Raw genomic sequence first — 21,541 nt, 5'->3', positions numbered from 1 at the left:
GTTAAGCCTTCCGACCGTTTTTGTAACCAAACTTCTTAGTTCAATAAACCGACTACGTAACACATGACCTGAAAAGTCCCGGGCCTAGCACATAGATGGCACTAGTTTTATTGCATTCACCATTTTTTCAGTGAGTACTAACCTTGAAAAGACAGCTTTTAAAATTTCATGATATTGCATTCATTAGTTTGTGAATTATTGTGCTAAGAGTGACGCCTCTTTTGTTTTCAAAACAATGAGTCAAAAACAATTTCGTGTTTTCTCGAAATTTCACACCGCTTATTGATTGAAAAATATACCGTTCAGCACAGCAATGGCTTGAATAGTATTATAAGGACTCCGGTCCATCAGAAAAAATAATAAAACGATGCTTTTCAGACTTCAAACGTAGTCGTAGAGAAACCGAAGACGCACAACGCAGTGGCTCGCCAGATTTGACTTCCAGGGACTAGTGGCTGTGCGCAGACCTGAAAAAAAGCTTGCCGGTAAAACATTCCGCTCGAATGAAAAGGTTATCGCTGAAACTGAGACCTACGTGTTTTGAGGCAAAATATGAATCGTTGTACAAAAACGGTATTGAAATGTTAGAGCGGCGATGCACTTCGTCAGATAAAAAATAACAGAGATAGTTCAAGCAAATACTAATAATAGTAAGCTGTAGGAATAAGCTAAGGATCTGCACGAGACTAAATCTCCAAAATTAATACCGGTTCAGGGAACAGAGAATGCAAAGGGACGTGTTGGTAATAATTTTTTTTTTTGCTATGAAAATTATTAAAAATAATATAAAAGACTCGAGTGCTAGTTTGAATTAGTTAGAGAGAGGGAGTACAGATGTGCCAATCAGGTTGTCCAAGTAATAGGACTATGAATAAGTTCGTGCGGTTTTACAACAGATGGCGTAACTTGATTATTATTCCATCGATCCACATTTCCAAACATTCATTGGAGAGCTACTGTCGTAAGGCACAAACGTCAGTATAAGTTTTTTATTTGAAGCGTAAACAACAATATTTTTACCACACTTGAAAATGTCGAATTTCGTGCCAAATAATGTGTTTTTGCGGGGAATTCTTCTTCATTATTTTAATATGAAGAAAAAAGCAGCCGAAAGTCATCGTATCTTGGTGGAAGTTTATGGTGAGCATGCTCTAGCTGAGCGAACGTGCCAGAAGTGGTTTGCACGCTTTAAAAGTGGTGATTTTGGCTTGGAAGACGAAGAACGCGAGGGTGCGCCGCCAAAGTTCATGGATACCGAATTGGAGGAATTGCTCGATCAAGATCCGGCTCAAACGCAAGAAGAGGTTGCAAAAACTTTGGGAGTTGATCAATCAACCATTTCCAAACGTTTAAAAGCCATGGGAATGATCCGAAAGGTAGGCCATTGGGTGCCGTATGAATTGAAGCCAAGAGACGTTGAACGCCGTTTTATGGCATGCGAACAACTGCTTCAACGGCACAAAAGAAAGGGTTTTTTGCATCGAATTGTGACTGGCGATGAAAAGTGGGTCCATTACGACAATCCAAAACGTCGGGCAACGTATGGATACCCTGGCCATGCTTCAACATCGACGTCGGCGCAGAATATTCATGGCCTGAAGGTTATGCTGTGTATCTGGTGGGACCAGCTGGGTGTTGTGTATTATGAGCTACTGAAACCGAATGAAACGATTACGGGGGATGCCTACCGACGACAATTGATGCGTTTGAGCCGAGCACTGCGAGAAAAACGGCCGCAATACGCCGATAGACACGACAAAGTTATTTTGCAACATGACAATGCTCGGCCACATGTTGCACAAGTGGTGAAAACATACTTAGAAACGCTCAAATGGGATGTCCTACCCCACCCGCCGTATAGTCCAGACCTTGCGCCATCCGATTACTATCTCTTCCGATCGATGCAACATGGCCTGGCTGACCAGCACTTCCGTAATTACGATGAAGTCAAAAAATGGATCGATTCGTGGATTGCGGCAAAACCGACCGAATTTTTCACAAAGGGAATCCGTGAATTGCCAGAAAGATGGGAAAAAGTAGTAGTAAGCGATGGACAATACTTTGAATATTAAATTTGTAACCATTTTACGTCAATAAAGTTTCAAATTTCGAAAAAAAACCGCACAAACTTATTCATAGTCCATTAAAATCTACACGTATTTTAACTTATATATGCATATACATATGATTGGCGTGTATACCCCTTTTGGGAGTTTAACCAAGTTCTCCTCCTATTTGTGTTGTGCGTCTTGATGTTGTTCCACAAATGGAGGAACCTACAGTTTCAAGCCGTCTCCGAACGGCAAATGATTTTTTATGAGAAGCTTTTTCATTGGAGAAATACACTCAGAGGTTTGCCACTGCCTGCCGAGGGGCGACCGCTATTAGAAAACACTTTTTCTTAATTTTGGTGTTTCACCGAGATTCGAACCTACGTTCTTTCTGAATTCCGAATAGAAGTCACACACCAACCCATTCGGCTACGGCGGGCGTATTTCAACTTGGAAGAGATACAAATTGCTGAAATATCATATTACGGTATCGCACGTCAGTGTTTAGAGCAGAAGTCAACTGTATCAACGCTGTTCTTGCCATACATACGCGTGTTTGCAAAACCCAATTATGGTTTGTATTTCCTTTAACAGCAACAACAAGAGAATAAACATACAGTTTTATAATCATTTTTAGACAGACGAGAGGAAAAAGTGTAAGTCGAAGCGCTTGGAAAAACCTTCGACTTCCTTCATGTCATGAAAATTTAATAACCTATAAGGAAAGCAATTTTTGCTGTCCTTCAACATGCAATCATCTCCCTCCGCTGATTTCAATATCAATAACACATACAAACCCGGTCGGATATATTCAAATTCAAAGGTAATAATTTTATACGATGACTAAAAAAGAAGCACGAGCACAACAATGAACTGCCGGGTGCCAAGAGTTGCTAGCCACCTGGAGGTTCGTTATTAATGCTATTTCTGATTTTTGTACGTGTTTGTGCATGTGTGTGTGTGTACATGTCAAATGCTGCATCAAATCATACAAATAGTGAGGCACATGCGATGAAGGTTAGTCAGAGCAGAGATTGCACCAAATGATTGGTAGGCACTAACACTCTAAAAATGGCTGGCATTTAATACCACAAAAGCCCAGCGGCAAATTGATTAGTTAATAACTCAAATTATTCGGATGAAAGGATTATTGACTATTTATTTATAAACATTTGCATGAGATATAAGTTAGTAGTTTCAAGCAAGATTTGCATAGTATATTCCGTCCAATAAAAATAATAATAATAATAAATACCGGAAATTGGTCAATAAAATATCAGACATTTATTATTGATTCAAATTTATTTTACCACTTTTAAATTGAGTTCCTTTCGAAATAGAACACTTATTCATACATGCATACACACATAATTGGCGCGTACACCCTCTTTGGGTGTTTCGCCGAGCTCCTCCTCCCATTTGCGGCATGCGTCTTGATGTTGCTCTACAAATGGTGGGGCCTACAGTCTTAAACCGACTCCGATCTTCTTTCATAGCAGAAATACACTCGGAGATTTGCCATTGCCTGCCGAGGAGCGACCGCTATTCGAACTTTTTGATTTTGGTGTTTGATGAACGGAGATTTGAACCTACGTACTTCCGAATGGTAGTCACACGCCAAGCATTCGGTTACGGAGACCGTCGAAAACTTATACAAATAAATAATCTGATATTTTTTAAGCACCTTTACTAGAATCAACTTCGGTTATTAGCGCGAATTCTCTTTTATGCTTTTCATTTATGAAAAACGGATACCTCGAAGCGGTAATTTGAGTATTAGAAGGAAAAAAAAAAGTTTGATGAAGTTGAAAGTTGGAATATTCCCAAGCAAAATTTATACGCGTTTTCCACAACCCTTGCCTGTTTCGACGAATTCGCTCTCTCAAACGTAGAATTTACTGTCCTTATTTACTTTTTTTGAATTTTGATATTCGGCGTTTTTAATTGACTAACTAATTACTAAATTTAGTATAAATAATTGATATACAATTTTTCAAGATCAGACATTGCGCACTAATTTTAACTCTACTTGTCAGTTTGGGCCTTGTCTTGCAATAGGATATGGATCGTAAAGAGCTTGTCTAAGAATCGCCTCGTATACAACTGATTTCCTGGTTCATTCAAATAGGTATCCAAGGACGTTGACGGTTCTATCAATAACACAACAGCGGCTTCTTAAAGGACAAATAGCAAAGACACTGAGGTAATATTTTAGGTATGCATGTCTTTCAATTAGGGAAATGTGTACTGTTATGACAGTTTTGACAAACGAATTTTGTACACGAATTATATGTACACAGTAGAAGTTTTGGCAATTGCTACCATGAAATCAATTTGGCTTGACAATTCTAAAGGGCGGTTAAATTTCAAGTGCCGATGTTGAATGTGAACCACACCTAAACGTCAACGATACCGTTGAACTTCTTTCTTTGGGGTTATTTGAAAGAACAGGTGTACGTCGATAAACCAGTTAATTTCTTAAAAAAAAATTATTTTATTCAAAATCAACACGGGCCTTTGAAACTTAACCAGCCTTTATTAAAATAATGCAATTGTGCAATGGAAATGGTAGATCTGTAAAAGTTACATTTCGCTGCTTTTTCTTCAGGGGGGCACTACCTTCAGCCAACGAGTTTGTCAATAATTTTTTGCGAAAAACTGAAAGTATTTATTATCCTCACATAAATTACATATTCATGCTTTAATGAATTTATAAAATTTTTTTGGAAATAAAGAAAACAAATGGCGGTGCTACAGCTGCTCAAATGTGGCTCATTTCATATGCGCCGTGGATTGTACAGCCTTTTGTGATCAACCAGACAAAAATTTTTAATTAAAACAAGTTATACCGCTTTTGCACTTACCTATTTTTAACGAACAAAAGAAAATTTGAAGTTAAAAAGAAATAAAATTACACTTTTTTTATAAAAAACTAGCTGACCGGCGAACTTTGTTCCGCCCTAGAGGCAATAAAAGGTTTTTGATTTTATTAAGTTAATTTTTTTTATTAATCAAGTATTTCAATGAAGCTTTAATAGATTGCATTTAAATTTTACATGTTGGTTCTTAAATTTTTTGAAGATTTAACAGCAATTTGAATGCTGAATGCTGCTATTCCAAGCTATGCTGAGCAACTGCAAGCGCAATGTTGGATCTCGCACGAACAGTGGCTAAAATTACTGACATGAGGAATGTCTTACAAGGAAATATAAATCACCATTTCCATCATCAATTGCCTTCATTAATGTATTACATATAAACTTCTTTTTGTTGGCGATTCAACAGTGGTACATTCGCTTGATCTACTAAATCTAATTCCTGGTGATCATATTCACGTTCTCGTTCCAACTCTCGATTAAATGCGTCATTCATTTCACGATTTGGCGCTGGCGTTCCTAACCTGACTAATAAACTACCGCACATAAGGTAACACATGTCTTCGATCAGGAGTAAAGCCCGATTATGTATCTCCTCATTCATCTCAAGATCCGGATTTCTGGAACTGACACGAATTTGATGTAAAATATCTTCTGACATATTATCCTTGTATTTATGCCATAGGTTTGATGATAGCAAATAATGTGCGTATCTGACTTGGAGATGCAGAGATAATAGCTTCAACGATTGTCGTATCCCAATGGGTATCGTTTTCTAATATAGTAAATTGAGTTCTTCACATACAGCACGATATGTTGGGAATATAGTACCATTAACAGTCCGTAGTGACTCAAATGACGTTGGCCTACGCACATTTGCCAGCAACAACCGCAAATAGAAGCATTCATCATTCTTTGGATGAACTGTATACATACGACCAAGAGCATCAGTAGAACGCACATCCCCAATGTTTCGTATCCTTCTTGTATTACGGCTTTGTCGGGAAAGATTCGATCATTTTGGTTGCGGCATTTATAATGATGATTCAAAGAGAATACAAATTACTGTGGTTATATATTTCTGGCAAAATTTATATTATCATTACGTTTAGCTGTCATTTGCGTTTTGTTATTCCATATCAGATGCGTTTTTGTTAAACCACATTTTATAGTGACTTCACGGAAACGCGTTCGAATGGGATAAAAAGTATCCTATGTCCGTCTCCTGGTTCTAAGCTACATCTCCACCGATTTTCAGCCAAATCGGTTCAGCCGCTCTCGAGTTATAATATTTTTTTTATATTATATATATAGATTTCATCAAAACAATATTTTTAGTGATAATTAAAAATAAAATTTGAGATACCTGCAAAGGCCAATATGTTAAAGAATATCCTTGTAAAATTTTAAGTTGATATCTTGTTTACTTGTTGAGTTATTTTTGACAGCGCGGAAAAAAGTATTTCGAGAAAAACGCTATTAAAATTTTTGTTCTTACTCATCTTTCGTTCGACGCTCATCACTTCACTGACTTTATATGGACTTTTTAGATTGTCTATTAAGCTTAAAACATTGAAGCGATATTCTCTAGATTGAAAATGAATTTTTAAAGCAAAAAAAAGGAAAATGTTGAAGTACTAGAGAAGCTGCCCCCATTAAATACAAAAATCGTTTTTTCTTTCTAAATTGCCACATCTGGGCTTCTCAACGTCCAATAACAATTTTTCAGGAACCTTTTTGCCCTGAACGGGTAACTTTTGTCATGATAACGTCTTATAATTCGTCTGTAGCCGACTGCACGCACCAAAAAATGCGTCGTTCTCTTGTTCATGCGTCGTTACCTTGCTTGAACTGCAGCGAGAGCGCGGAACGAACGACAAAGAGGCACAATCGGCCGCCGCGTTTGGCAACGTTCGACATCTGGCTCTCTTCTACTTGAGTGAGCATATATATGTATGTACATGCGCATATGTATACATATATATATTTTGCGCATATTTGTATTTGCATATGCCATATGTAATGAACCATTTCTCTGTTGAGAATAGAACGATGATAGGAAAAGTAGGAAATGAATGGGAGTGCTTCGAGTGTAATGTGTCTTGAAAAAGTCAAATCGATGATGGTGCCTCTTAGTGTTGTTGACTTATTAATGTCTGATGCACAATCGAAATTGAACATATCTTTCATGAATTTGATAAATGTTTCGTCATTTTACACGTTTGTGTAAATATAACTTGACCTATTCCATTGCAATTCCATTTATCTCCTTTTCAATATCAATACAAAATATCTATCAAACAAATAAAATTAAAATTTTCTTTTGAAAAATGCAACCATTCCATCAGTATTTTCTTATGACGTTGTCACGTTAAACTGTCGTCAGTAAACCGACTTTACAGACAACCTCTTTTTTGGTGCGCTATGTGGTTTTGTGGCGAGATTGCGATCATTTTTCGGAAATTGGGTTGAAAATGCGGTTGCGGTCAATGGATTGCGCATTTTGGTCAATTATTGATGATCTGGATATTACTCACATGTATAATAGTTTCAACAGGATGGTGCCGCAGGTCACACAGCTACCGACACAATAAATTTATTATCGAACCAATTTTCCTCAACGCATAATTTTACGTAATTCAGCTGTTAATTGGCCACCCCGACCGCGCGATTTAACATCACTGGGTTATTTTATGTGGTGCTATGCTCGACCACCATAGCCGAATGGGTCGTTGCGTGGCCACCATGCGCAAGTACGTGGGTTTGAATCTACTTACATGAACTCCAAATGATAGAAAAAAGTTTTTCTAATAACAATCTCCTCTCGACGGGCAATAGCAAACCTCCGAGTGTATTTCAGCCATGAAAGGCTCCTCACAAAAAACCGTTTGCCGTTCGGAGCCGGCGTAAAACTGTAGATCCCTCCATTTGTGGAACAACATCAATACGCACACTACATAAAGGAGAAGGAGCTCGGCCAAACACCTAACAGAAGTGTATGCGCCATTTGTTTATTTTTTTTTTTTTTTAATTTAGATTACATTATATTCAGATGCGATATTATGCTTACGCATTTCAAGTTGTAACTAATTCGCTTTAAATCAGTTAAATTCTCCAGATATTTATCTAATGAATCGGATTATACAAAATGGTAATATTATATATAATGTATATATATGTAAATATACGAGTACACTTGGAGTATGTTTGTTTCCTGCGACCGAGTGCCTTTACAATTTTTGGCGATTATCTTAAAACCCTTGAATCAAAAATGAAATACCCATACACTAACAAAGCAAAGCTTAAGGATAATCTTTTAAGTAGTTTGACAACCATTTCTGTTTTAAATCACATCAGCGCTGCGTCCCGCAAGGAAATTACAACCACACAATGGCACAACCACAACCAACACCGTTATTTTCATAAGGCCATGGCAGCGGTTTAGATTTAGCTTCATTGGCGTCACCGACGCTACTCACTTTTCCTTTAATTTGACACAAGAATGAAGCATTTCATCGAATCCAAAATACAAGAGAAACATTTCCCTTCATAAATGCTTACATCCGTTTTGTTGTTGTGAAAGCTTTCTTGGCATGCTCACTTTTGTTGCTGTCTACTTTGGCATTGTAGTGCTGGTTGTTGACGTAGCGTCGTTTGTAACAGGTTGCTGACTTTGATGCTTATTTGAGGGCTTGCGTGTGTACACCGTTATGTTATATAATACGTAAATATATATAATTACACGTAAATATCTGTATCCTTAATTGCAGCGGTTATAGGTTTTATCACTTATTTCGTCCTTTCTCAACTATCTATACCATTCCTGCTACTGCCCTTTATACAGGGTGATTTTTCTTATAAATAAAACACAAGAAAAAATGGCTGCCCTTGCGAGAAGCCCACTTGGACAAATATTAAAAATTTATCAGTTGTGATACCAAACAAAAGAAAAGGAAAAGAATCAGATAGGTGGAAAAAAGGAAGAAGGGACTTTGGATGAGAGGATGACGCCCAGCAGTAGCGATTTTCGTTCGTATTAACCGCTTCAAGCTACTGATGAATCACACCAGATCCGTGATATTTAAATCCGGAATATCCGCAGGTGTAGCGAAAAAGTGAGAGCCCTGATGTCTAAACCTTTGCCCAACGACAGCAAAGCAGCTGAGAAAAAGGAGCTGATGTGATTCCACCTCACCCTCAGGCAGCTGCTGCAGAAAGGACTCAATATCAAGTCTCTCCGCATTGATACCTAAGGGGCATTGTTCTGTAAGAATACCCAAAAAATGCGAGATCTGCAGCTTTGTTAACCATAGCAGTTCCCTTGAGCGCCACCGATCTACTCGTGGCCAGAAGGATCTCGCGACTTTGCTCGTTTGCGCACTAGCCCAGCGCTTGCTAAGTTGACGCGAGGCACATCTTTTCAGGAGCAAACTACTGGTTCTCAAGGGAACCTCAATCCTCTCATTTTGCGATGCAACCATTTTCAGGGTCTCCTGTCAAGCCAACTCATTAGCCCAGCAGACCGGGAACCCAAATAAGTCTAATATCGAAGTAGTCGGATGCGATCGGGAGGGAAGTCAAGCATTCTCCAATTAATTTCGAACGCACAAACAACGAGCCCAAGGCCGTAATTGCCGCTTGGCTGTAGGAGTAGATATTTACATCATTTACAGTAATTACATAAGTAAGCAACCAATCAACTGATTCCTCAATTGCGTCTACTTCCACTTGAAAACACTACAGTGGTCCGGTTTGCTTAATTTGAGATTGGCGGGAAGCTCCTTACAGAATACTTCCCCACCAGCTATTCCGTCAAATTTCGAGTGCCTCCAAAAGTTCCACAACGCCCACTCCTCCCTTGAGGGAATATGAATAGAAAAGGTTCGCTCGGACATAGCGAGGGTGTACAACGATCCAGCAATAATTTATCCAGGATAAACTCAAAGTTTTTAAGAATACTAGAGTGTCCGTAGCTTAAGTAGCTTATGGCCCGAACACCTAAATCTGATGGCGGTGCGTGAACCGGCTGTTTTCCTGGCCTTAAAAAGCTTCTTATCATGTCTCGATAAAGTTCACCATATCTTACAAATAAAAATTCAAGTAATGACTACTTGAACAGTCAAAAGACGATTAGTGAGTATCGCAGGCGATGGAACAGAAGCTGTATGAGCTTTACAACGACATAGACATAGCGTAGCGAATAAAGATCCTATGTTGGCTGGGTTATACCCATGTCGTCCGATGGGATACAAGCACTCCGGCTCTGAAAGTATTCGATGCGGTACCAGCTGGTGGTAGCAGAAGAAAGGGAAAACTTTCTCTACATAAGTTGGAATGATAACGTGAAGAGGATTTGATTTCACTAGGTGTGTCTAACTGGTGCCGGTTAGCACGAGAAAGAAACGACTGACGCGCTTTGTTAAACTCGACAAAATCGTTTAAGCGGTTTTCGCGTCAATCAAGAAGAAAAAGAGTATTCTAAAAGGTAATTTTTTTAATTTTTCTGCCCTTTACTTCTTTTTGAATATCTCATAGCTTCACTTCCAATAAGGCAGTTGTCAAATCTTTCGTAATGCTCGTATAACTTCACCTGCATAAGTTCGTCATATCCTCTAATTATTTTTGTTGTCTGTATCTACAAAAAGTTGTGGCTATTGTTGGCAGATACCCACACTTACTCAACTAAGTTGCCATAGAAAATTGCTTGAGTATTTCACCCTCATATGGTATTTACATAAATACACACGCAATTTTTTGTTCGCATATTAAAACATTTGGTTCTTGCCTTGTAACATTTGCAACTACTTATATTCGTATATCTTATGCTGTTGATACAATACCATTCATCAAAAACAGAATAAAGCTAATAAAAGAGAGTATACTGAAGAGAAAAAGTGAAAATGGCAACTATGAACCACAAATCATGGTAAGGGCATTGAAGCACAACGGAGAGTACAAACCCGAAGTAAACGCCTACATTTTTGAGTGTTGACGTGGGTGTATCGGCAAAATGATTCTGTGTGTGTATTGTGTAGGTTTGTTGCGTGACTATCTGTTTGTTTGTTCTGTTAGATGACAGAGTTACTTCACTTCCTCGTGTTTTTTTTTTGTGTCCTATATAGGTAGAATATACGTCTGCGTGTGCATGTGAAAGTATTGTTCTACTATTTGTATCCTGCTTACAGTTCTGCAAATAAGTTTATACGTTACAAAGATAACTAGAGTAGAAGTTTGGTACCTACAGATATATCCGTTCATGCCATCTTGATCAAAAAGTTCTCAGAACAATCGCCAGATGACGTTAAAAATGAATTCAATGGTGCGAAACTCCCTGAAAATGGTGAGAAACTGTTTCGGTAATGATACTCTAACGAAAACAGCCTTTTACGAGTTTTACGAGTAGCATGAATGCTTCAGAAAAAAATCGTGAGAAAGACGACAAAAGAATCGTGGAAGACGAACGTAGTGGCAGGCCGTGGAAATCGAAAGCTGACGAAAGCATCAATAAGTTGCAAGAAAAGTGGAGCCATAATCAAAAATTAGCCATTAAAGATGTGACACTGGACTTAAGCATTGCTTACGGCTCCATTTGTCATACTGTAGTTAATGAATTGGGCTAACCGTGTTGTTGTAAAGTTCGTTCCAAAGAACTTGAATTTCATGTAAAAAAGAAATCGCCTTGATTTCGCCAAAGACGTAATTTCCAAACTGACTTCGACCCAACCTTCATCAAAGGCATCATTACTGGATACGAGACAAAGGTACTATGAGTACGACACGCAATCCAGGCATCAGCCGAGTGAGTGGAAAGCTCCGAATGAAACAAGACCAAAAACCCACGTCGTTCTCAGTAAAAAAGGAAGCGATGATCATGGTTTTATGGATTATAACAGTTAATAAGAACTTTTATGTGGGCGTTATGAGACGTTTACGCGAAGCAATTCGCCAAAAATGAAAGGATTTGTGGGAAAACAACTCGTGGATTTCGCACCACTGTACAGTGTCATCATTATCCGTGACTTTTTGACCAAGAACGAAACGAATACCATCTAACAGCCATCACCTGATATGGCCCCGTGCTCTGATGGCTATACCGATAATAAAGTTCCAGAAATGTTTCGGGAGCGCGTGCAAACCCTGACATAAATGCGTTGCAGTGAAAAGGGAGTACTTTGAAGGCGATAATATCACTTTTGAGAAATAAACTTGTATTTTGAATTTTCTGAAATGTTCCAGGAACTTTTTGATCAAGATGGTATACATAACAAGTATGGTTTTGGATTGTCATATGTACCCGTATGTAGTTCATATGCACAATAGTGCCCGGGGGAGCCAAAAGTTTACTAATTCAGAGTTTAAAGGGAGTAGAACAAATTTGTTTTATTCATATAAATAAGTAGCTCGCTGATTAAGAATACTCAATAGTTGTATTGTATGGTTCAGCCTTTTAAAGGAAGAGAGGCGGCTGGAAACTTTCGAGCCTGGGGTGATTGCGCTGGCTCTACTGGCTTTACTGGCTTGTCCAATTTTCACTAATTGCGAAAAATCTAACAGTACAAAAATATAAATACATTCTGAGTAATCGAACATTTCTGAAATTGGAGTACGAGTGACTACTGCGCTATCATAGAATTCCAATACTTATAGGCAAGTAAGGAAGGCTAAGTTCGTTACCAACGGAACGCAGATTTTAGTAAAATTAACTTGGGGCTGGCTTTTAATTCTTGGAATCAAACAAACTCATAGAAAATGAGAACTACAGCTTGTACCATCAGTGTTTTAAAATATAAAAAGTGGGCGCGGTTTTTATCGTATCTCAATAATATAAGGTTGTCAAAAAAGTCTTGCGGTATTTTTATTGAATTTTCAATTGTTCATAAAATTGGTTATAATAATGCGATTTAAGTCAAATATGCGCCGTTTTGTTCGATGACGAGTTCCCAACGAGATGCCAACTTCATAATGCCCCTCTTATAGAAGCTCGCTTCCCTATTGTCAAAAAACTCGGAGAGCCAATTTTCACAGGACTCTCTTGTGGACAACTTCCGACTACCAAGCTCGTTCGCCATGGACAGAAATAGGTGGTAATCACTTGGTGCGAGATCCGGACTATACGGTGGATGCAAAAGAACCTCCCATCCGAGCTCTTGGAGCTTCTGGCGCGTCACCAAAGATGTGTGTGGCCTGGCGTTGTCCTGATGGAAGACAATTCGGCCTCTGTTGATCAAAGATGGCCTCTTCTGCATGAGTGCTGCATTCAAGCGGTCCAGTTGTTGGCAGTACAGGTCCGAATTGAGCGTTTGGCCATAGGGGAGCAGCTCATAGTGGATGATTTCCTGCCAATCCCACCAAACACACAGAAGAACCTTCCTGGCCGTCAATCCAGGCTTGGCCACCGTCTGGGCAGCTTCACCGCTTTTCGACCACGACCGTTTGCGCTTCACGTTGTCGTAAGTGACCCACTTTTCATCGCCAGTCACCATCCGCTTCAAAAACGGGTCGATTTCAGAAGCGATTCGCATGCATCCATACGGGCAAAAATGCTTTTTTGCGTCAAGTCGTGTGGCACCCATACATCGAGCTTCTTTTTGAATCCAAGCTTCTTCAAATGGTTTATAACGGTTTGATGACTCATGCCCAGCTCTTGGCCGATGCTACGGCTGCTACTATGCCGGTCTCTTTCGATCAATTCAGCGATTTTATCGCAATTTTCGACGACAGGCCTTCCGGACCGTGGCAAATCTTCGATCACCTCTGCACCAGAACGAAAACGTTGAAACCATCGTTGTGCGGTGGAAATGGAAACTGTATCGGGTCCATAAACTGCACAAATTTTATTGGCAGCATGAGATGCATTTTTGCCTTTATCGTAGTAGTACTATAAAATATGCCGTATTTTCACTTTATTTTGCTCCATGTTTGCGACGCTATAACTCACGAACGACTAAAAGCAAACAACAATTAATCAAGCACGTGTTAGCACGTGAAAAGAGCTTTCCAAAAAGCTCTAGCGTGAACCGATGCGACGAATATAACTAGAACTACGCACTTGCAAAGACAAGCTTGCGGAAATACCGCAAGACTTTTTTGCCAACCTTATATTTAGGTCTAATATATTATACATCAATAAGGAGGGAAACAATATGTGCGCCAAGTTTGGGCGAGTTTTATTTAGTCGTTATCGAGATACATGCATCAACCCATAAGTGGGCGTGGCACTGCCCCTTCTTTCAAAATTTTACTTGCTTCGTACTTCTTTTCTTAAACTGACTTCGACCCAACCTTCATCAAAGGCAACATTACTGGATACGAGACATGGGTATATGAGTACGACACGCAATCCAGACATCAGCCGAGTGAGTGGTGTAGAGTTGCTCGATGTCTTTGCGATTGCTAATTCTACAGCCTTTCCTACAGCAACGACTTCTGCTTGAAAGATACTGCAGTGATCAGCCAGCTTGCTGCCTGATGCCTAGATCTGCGCAAAAGATTCCCACAAGCTTATCCGATTTTGCCTGAGTTTAACACAGCGCCAGTCGTTTCTTTCTTGTGTCAACCAGCGCCAGTTGAAAACACCAACTGAAATACCAAGTCCTCCTCCACCTGATCTCTTAAACGCAGAGGAGGCCTTTCTCTTCCTCTTCCTCTTCCGCCACCAGCTGGTACCGCATCGAATACTATCAGAACCGAGGCGTTTGTATCCATTTGGACTATATGACTCAGCCAACGAAGGCGCTGGATCTTTATTCACTGTACTATGTCTATGTCGACGTAAAGCTCATATAGCTCATTGTTCCATCGCCTGCAAAAATCGTCCACAGAATCTTTTTCTCAAACACTTCAATGGACGCCTCATCGGATATTGTCATCGTCCCAGCTCCTGCGTCATACATTATAATGGGTATGATGAGAGCGTTACAGAGCGTTAATCTTGTTCGTGGAGAGAGGAGTTTACTACTCAATTGTCTACGTACTTAGTCCAAAGTAGCACTTGTTAGCAAGAGAGATTCTGTGTACGTTGGATTTCAAAACTGCCATTATTATCGGTGTTAATTTTGGTTCCTAGATAGATCGAATGCTTATTAGGGATGCAAAAAGAGCGTCAATGTTCGTTACATCGCTTTCCGAAAACATCTTCTGTTTGAACATCGAAATTCTTAAAAAAAAAAATCGATGCATCGTTTGCATCAGAGACTGGGAAGGTCCGAAATACCGGTTGAGACCGTAGTTGATGCTTGACCACTAGCGACTCATTTTGCCTTCAGATCTACCAGAAGGAGGCTTAGTTGCTTATTTTATGCTTTAATATATCGCAACTAGCCCTTCATGAGGAATGTTATATGTTATTACAACAACTAAACAGTCTAATTGAGAAATTCTAGTCTATGTCCTATGCATAAACAAATTCCATAATACTCGTATGGTCAAACGGCAATTTTTTAATTTTTTTTTTTTTTTTTTTTTGTTTTTTTGAGGAAAAAATTATATATAACGGATATCTCTGTTAAACTGACACTTCCCATAAGCGGACACTTTTTTCACTACCGCGAAAATACTTAAATATTTTTTAAAGTTTTCTCTTTTGAGCGGACAACCCTCCCTGGGATATTTCCCAGGATGCGGACACTTTTTCACCTCACCAAAGATATTTTAGTTCTCTCATAAGCGGACAGTTTAAGAACTCTGCCTTGGAGTTATCAAAATTAATAAACTTGTTATTTATTTCATTCAAAAAGCGTGGGAGCAAACGAGTCCATAGACAGTGAAAAATTGTTAAGGAGAAGCTGACTTTGAGAAAACAAACTTCCTTAATGGCGATAGGACGGTTATACCGCAGATGATGAGCTTCCACTATCGGTAGTTGTTCAATTAACCAACATTATTAGATTAGGTTAGGTTGACCTGGCTGGCTGAAAGCAATCACATAGACCTATTGGTCCTTAGTGGTACCAGATGGAGCTTGACCCTTACTTTTCCTTGTCGTAGACTTCTTGTAATAAGCCTGCGTCTTTTATGAACATAAGTAAGCTCTGAACTCCAACCCCGAGAGACATTTTAACCTTTCATATTCTAGAGCTCCTAAACATTTCGGTACTATTAATCTAGCTGAGAAACAAATTGAAGTTGAAGTCGAAACTATATTAATTTCGGTAATTAAGGCTTCATAAATGATGAAAAAAGCAAAACACATCTATACTGAAGTGGCAACTCTCGCTGGTCAACTCTTCTAAAGATGAACTAGAAAATGAGGTTGATAAGTAGTTCACTGCTTATAAAACAGTTTATTTAGCAATGAGAAAACTAGACGCTCTTTCTTTATATCACAGCGATCTCAAAGGCGTTGAATTGCTTACTGATCTTCATATATACCGCCAAAGTATTGAAATTAAAGGAAAAATTCGCCAAACTAAAATTTCTGACTTTTTTAAATGAATTTGAATACCTTGGGTTTGAATACCTTTGTTTTTACATTTGTCGTTTGTTTAACATTTCTGTTTATTTTGTCAAATATATAGGTGTATATTTGCTCTGGCTTTGAAAATAAACCTCATTAAATATTAAAGATCAGTCACAAATTATTTTAACTTTTTTTACACTTTTCTCACAAACGGACGCCTCCCATAAGAGGACAAATTTTTCAGTCCCTTAGGTGTACACTGTATAAAATTCTAATATATTTTAATTATTTATTATGAAAAATACACAAAATTTTAAACCTATGTAAGATATGTAAGATAAGACTCCGAGCTGCTAAGACCATCGACTCAGACAGAAATAGGTTTTTAAATGAGATTATATCTAATTAGGGCGTAAGAGCAGCTAAAGTTTACTTAGTTTATCTACAAATAAATACTAGTAAATATGTAATTCACATAAAACTTCATGCGTAGTTTGTATTGCCGTGTCACCAATTTAGCTCCCCACGCTCGGTTACATTTCCTTGCATCTCACTGCTTTTCTCCATTTCTGTGTTATTGGCACATTCATTCTCTCAGCTTCATTGCCGGAAAAGCTTATTTGCTATTAAGAGGCTATAACCGATAATAGTCTGAATTTCCTAAGGAATGGAATTTGAAATAAGTGGATAGGTTGCACATAGCACATAACCAGTCGAAGGATATGATAAAAGTGAAAATATCTTAAATGTAATGAAGTAGAAACTACGGAAATGGCATAGCAGCAAGTCACACTAACAACTCTTTCTACGATATGAATACATGCACACTTGTATGAAAATGTGTGTGTAGTTTTGTTGTATAGATGAACGTAACTTCCAGTACACATGCGAATTTTATATGCACCGTACATATATAGTAAGTTTTGTAAAAGGAAATAAGTTTGCTAGAACAAATGTAGTTATGTAATAAAATGAAGCAAACTTTGTGATAACTGTGGGTGAAGGCGGGTACTTAAGTGTAGCTTAGTTGATAGTTGTTGATAGTTATGCTAAAACCTCTACAGGATGATAAATCTACTTCGTAATTGGTAGATATAAAAGGATTGCTAAATTTCGAAGTTGAGCAAAAAGCAAATAAAATTCGTTTAATATTCTTCTTCTCCTTTATATGGCTCTACAATACATTGGCAATTTTGGCCGTAACCTGTGAATTCGAGCTTGAATCCTCTGGTCTTTCCTTGCTGTATGCGCGCGGATGCTCTTGCGTTCCGTGTCAATTCATTAGTGTCAAGCCGAAGACTATTTTCACTATGGATATAGCCACGCTGACGTAATCGCACGTTTCAAAGGCTTTCCACGTCTCACTGCTTCATGTCGTTCTAGCCAAAATTGTTCCAGTCGAACAAGAAGAGCTGAATAGATTTTACCTCTTCCTTGTATTTACAGCGTGTAGATACTGTAGGTATGGTAACCTGGTACTGTAAGTATGGTAATGAAAAGTCATATACTCGAATTCGTACACATTTTTGAGCATCTTGAAAAATTCGTATTCTTCATTCATTCAGTATTGACAATATGCTGCAGTTGTCTAGATTTGTCCACCTGAGCTTATGAAATCAAGAAGCAAGTCAGAAGGCTCGTTTGTTTCGAATTGATTTATCAAATGCCGCCTCGGATTCTATTCCTGTATAATTGTTATTATTTATTTATTTATTTACTTATAAAGGGTGGTTAAATTTCAAGGGCCCATGTTGAATGTGAACCACACCTAAACGCGTTAAAGATATTCAGGCTTATTATGAAAACGGGCATTCAAATCAAAATGCATATCGTGCACTTCGTGATTTTTTCGGTCAATTTAATCGTCCAAATGTGCGTACAATCGGAAAAATTGTGCAAAAGTTTGAGCAAACCGGGTCTGTAGGAGATGTGAAAACACCAGTGCATGCTCGTACAGCTCGTACTGCAGAAAATATTGCTGCTGTTCGCGATAGTGTGGTTGAAGAGCCGTCCACCTCAACTCGCGTCGTGCCCAACAATTGCACCTCTCACACTCGTCGTTGATGAACATTATGCATAAGACTTGCATTTACACGCTTGCAAGGTGTAATTGACTCAAGAACTAAAGCCTCTTGACCATTTCAAGCGTCGTCAATGGTCAGAATGGTGGCAGGAAATGGCAACAGTGAATGACCAATTTTCGAAGAATATCATCTTCAGTGATGAGGCACATTTTCACCTCAGGGGATTCGCAAGATATGGATGTGGACGATATGTGGTTTCAACAGGACAGTGCCACTTGTCACACAGCTAACGAAACAATGGCTCTTTTGATGGCCGAATAATCTCACGTCGCGGCGATGTCAATTGACCGCCAAGATCATGTGATTTGACACCGTTGGTCTTCTTTCTTTGGGGTTATTTGAAAGAAAAGGTGTACGTCGATAAGCCTGCAACAATTCAAGAGCTAAAGGATGAGATAATTCGGCACATTAAGGGCATAGAACCTCAATTATGCCTCAGCATCATCGAAAATTTGGACCATCTGGACCATCGGATGGAGGTGTGCCGCCGAGGCCGCAGCGGCCATTTGGCCGATATTTTGTTCCATGCGTAATTGAGCCATACTGATATTATCATAATAAAGAGAAATGACAATAATTTCCTAAAAAATTTTATTTTATTCAAAATCAACACCGGCTCTTGAAACTTAACCACCCTTTATTAAATCTATGGGAATAGAAAAAATATGAGATACAGAAATTAACAACTTAAAGTTAAATTCAGCAATTAAATTAAGAATCTTAATAAGAGCCGATTTAGGCAAAGAAAAGTTCATATAATGGGAATTTGATATAATATAACGGGTGATCAATCATGAGGTGCTTTTTTCAATAGTTAAAAAAAAAACAAAAATGTAAATTATGTTCAAAACCTTTATTTATCATTTGAAAGGACATTCTTTGACATTTACTTTTTGAATATGACTTCATTCAAATGTTGGCCGCAACTACGCTTAAGGTGGTCCATTCTGAAGGTCCAATTTTCAATCACTCGTTCGAGCATTTCGACTGGTATGTCGTGAATAACACGCGTAATGTTGGCTTCCAGAGCTTCAATCGGTGCTGGTTTATCAGCATAGACCTTGGACTTCACGAATCCCCAAAGAAAAAAGTCCAAAGGTGTGATATCACAAGATCTTGGTGGCCAACTCACAGGTCCTAAACGTGAAATCAGCTGCTCTCCGAAATGACTTCTCAATAAAGTCATTGTTTCACGAGCTGTATGGCAAGTGGCTCCGTCTTGTTGAAACCAAATGTCGTAGAGATCATTAGATTCAATTTCAGGTAGCAAAAAGTCCGATATCATGGTACGGTAGCGAGCACCATTCACAGTTACGTTGCGGCCATCATCATTTTTGAAAAAATATGGACCGATGATTCCACCAGCCCATAAACCACACCAGACCGTTGTTTTCTCTGGGTGTAAAGGTAGCTCTTGAACCTGTTCTGGTTGCTCTTCATCCCAAATATGGCAATTTTGCTTATTGACGTAACCATTGAGCCACAAATGCGCCTCATCGCTGAACAAAATTTTGCTCGAAAACAGCGGATCTTCTTCAATCTTTTCAAGAGCCCAATCAGCAAAACGGTGACGTGCAGGAAGGTCATTTGTCTCTAGTTCTTGTACGAGCTGTATTTTGTATGCTTTTAAATGAAGATCCTTCCGTAAAATTGACCAAGTTGTTCCATACGACAGTCCAAGTTGCTGAGAACGGTGCCGAATCGATTCATCGCGGTTTTCACGTACACTCTCTGCTACTGCCGCTATATTCTCAATGCTTCTTGCTGGACGTGGTCTATTCGGTCGAGAATTATCCACCAATGAATATTCGGATTCAAATTTGTTGATGGTATGTCGAATAGTGTTTAAGGCAGGCCGATTATGTTGACCATAATGCGGTCTAAGCGCACGAAAAACATTTGTCACAGAACGCTGATTTTCATAATACAGTTGAACAATTTGTAGACGTTGTTGCGGTGTGAGTCTTTCCATGATGAAATGCCAAACGCTGTTCAACAAATCCACGATGACAGTTTGCCACAACTCGCGCGCGATCTGTAAAAAAAACGTAAATGAAAAAACCTCCTCTTAATTGATCACCCGTTATTAGGTTCTGGAAATGCTCGAGAAATTCGTGCATTGCTTGCTAATTTATTTTTGAAGCTTTCCCCATAAAGAGAGTAAACATTGCAATGACTTTTTTGTGGAACTTTAAAGCTTATCCTCGCAAGTAAAATTGCACAATGAATGATGCCGGTGTTTACAGAATGAGAGATTAAAAGGTTTGGCCAATCTGTTGTGGTGAAAAACAAAATTGTGCGAGCAACTTCGACTGCCACGTCACCGGATACTCGCAGGTGAATTCTGTCCGCTTTTTTCACACGTATTGAACGAAGTAATCAGAGTGAGCTTTGCTAAACTTTTTCGTATATCACCAACACGTTCGTATATCATCCACACGTTCTCTCTGTTTTTCGTGAACAAACTGCTGTCTTGACCACGGTGACATCAGCCAATAAGCTGAATCTTTCAAATTCTCTAATAGCCGATTACCAGTCTGCCAAGATCAATCATGACACACCTTCTGAATTCTTTTCCCCGATCAACATTAGCCTCGAGTCATGAGATGGATCATAAAATTCAAAGCATAGCAAAAGCAATGCAAATTTGAGAAAAACTTCTGCGAACGCATTCAATTCTACCTATCGACAGTTGGTCATATTATCTCCAAATTATTGAGAACAAGAGCCGGGAAAAGCAGTTTAAAGGGTTATAATGCATTGCAAACTCTGATATGGTATATTGTGCTTGACCGCAAGTCTATAATTGACTGCTTGTAAAGAATTTGAGTACCTCCTCAGGCTTTTTTGTTTCATGTAAGCTGCTGTAGCCGAATGGGTTGGCGCGGGACTACCATTCGGAAGTGCGCAGGTTCGAATCTTCTTGCATGAAACGCCAAATGGAAGAAAAAGTACAATTCTTTTTCCTGCAAGAGTTGCGCATTCAAAGAGAATGTGCTCGGAGCTTCTTCATCTAATTCGAAAAATGCCAAATATTTGTTTGGATCAATTTTAGTTTCCTAAAGTGATAATGAAGACTACCATGTGCCAAATAGCATCTAGTGAGAGATCGTGAACCCTCTCTATCCAGAC

General features: G+C 38.9%; 1 protein-coding gene across 3 annotated transcripts in view; it reads left to right on the top strand.

The window, feature by feature from the left end:
• The window catches only part of LOC129243005 (protein FAM135B), a 105,502-nt gene that overhangs the window by 18,932 nt on the left and 65,029 nt on the right, over positions 1 to 21,541 (top strand). The window lies entirely within an intron of this gene.

Source organism: Anastrepha obliqua, chromosome 3 (genome assembly GCF_027943255.1).
Source record: "Anastrepha obliqua isolate idAnaObli1 chromosome 3, idAnaObli1_1.0, whole genome shotgun sequence".
NCBI classification, from domain to species: domain Eukaryota; kingdom Metazoa; phylum Arthropoda; class Insecta; order Diptera; family Tephritidae; genus Anastrepha; species Anastrepha obliqua.
This window is presented reverse-complemented; position numbering and strand designations above follow the sequence as displayed.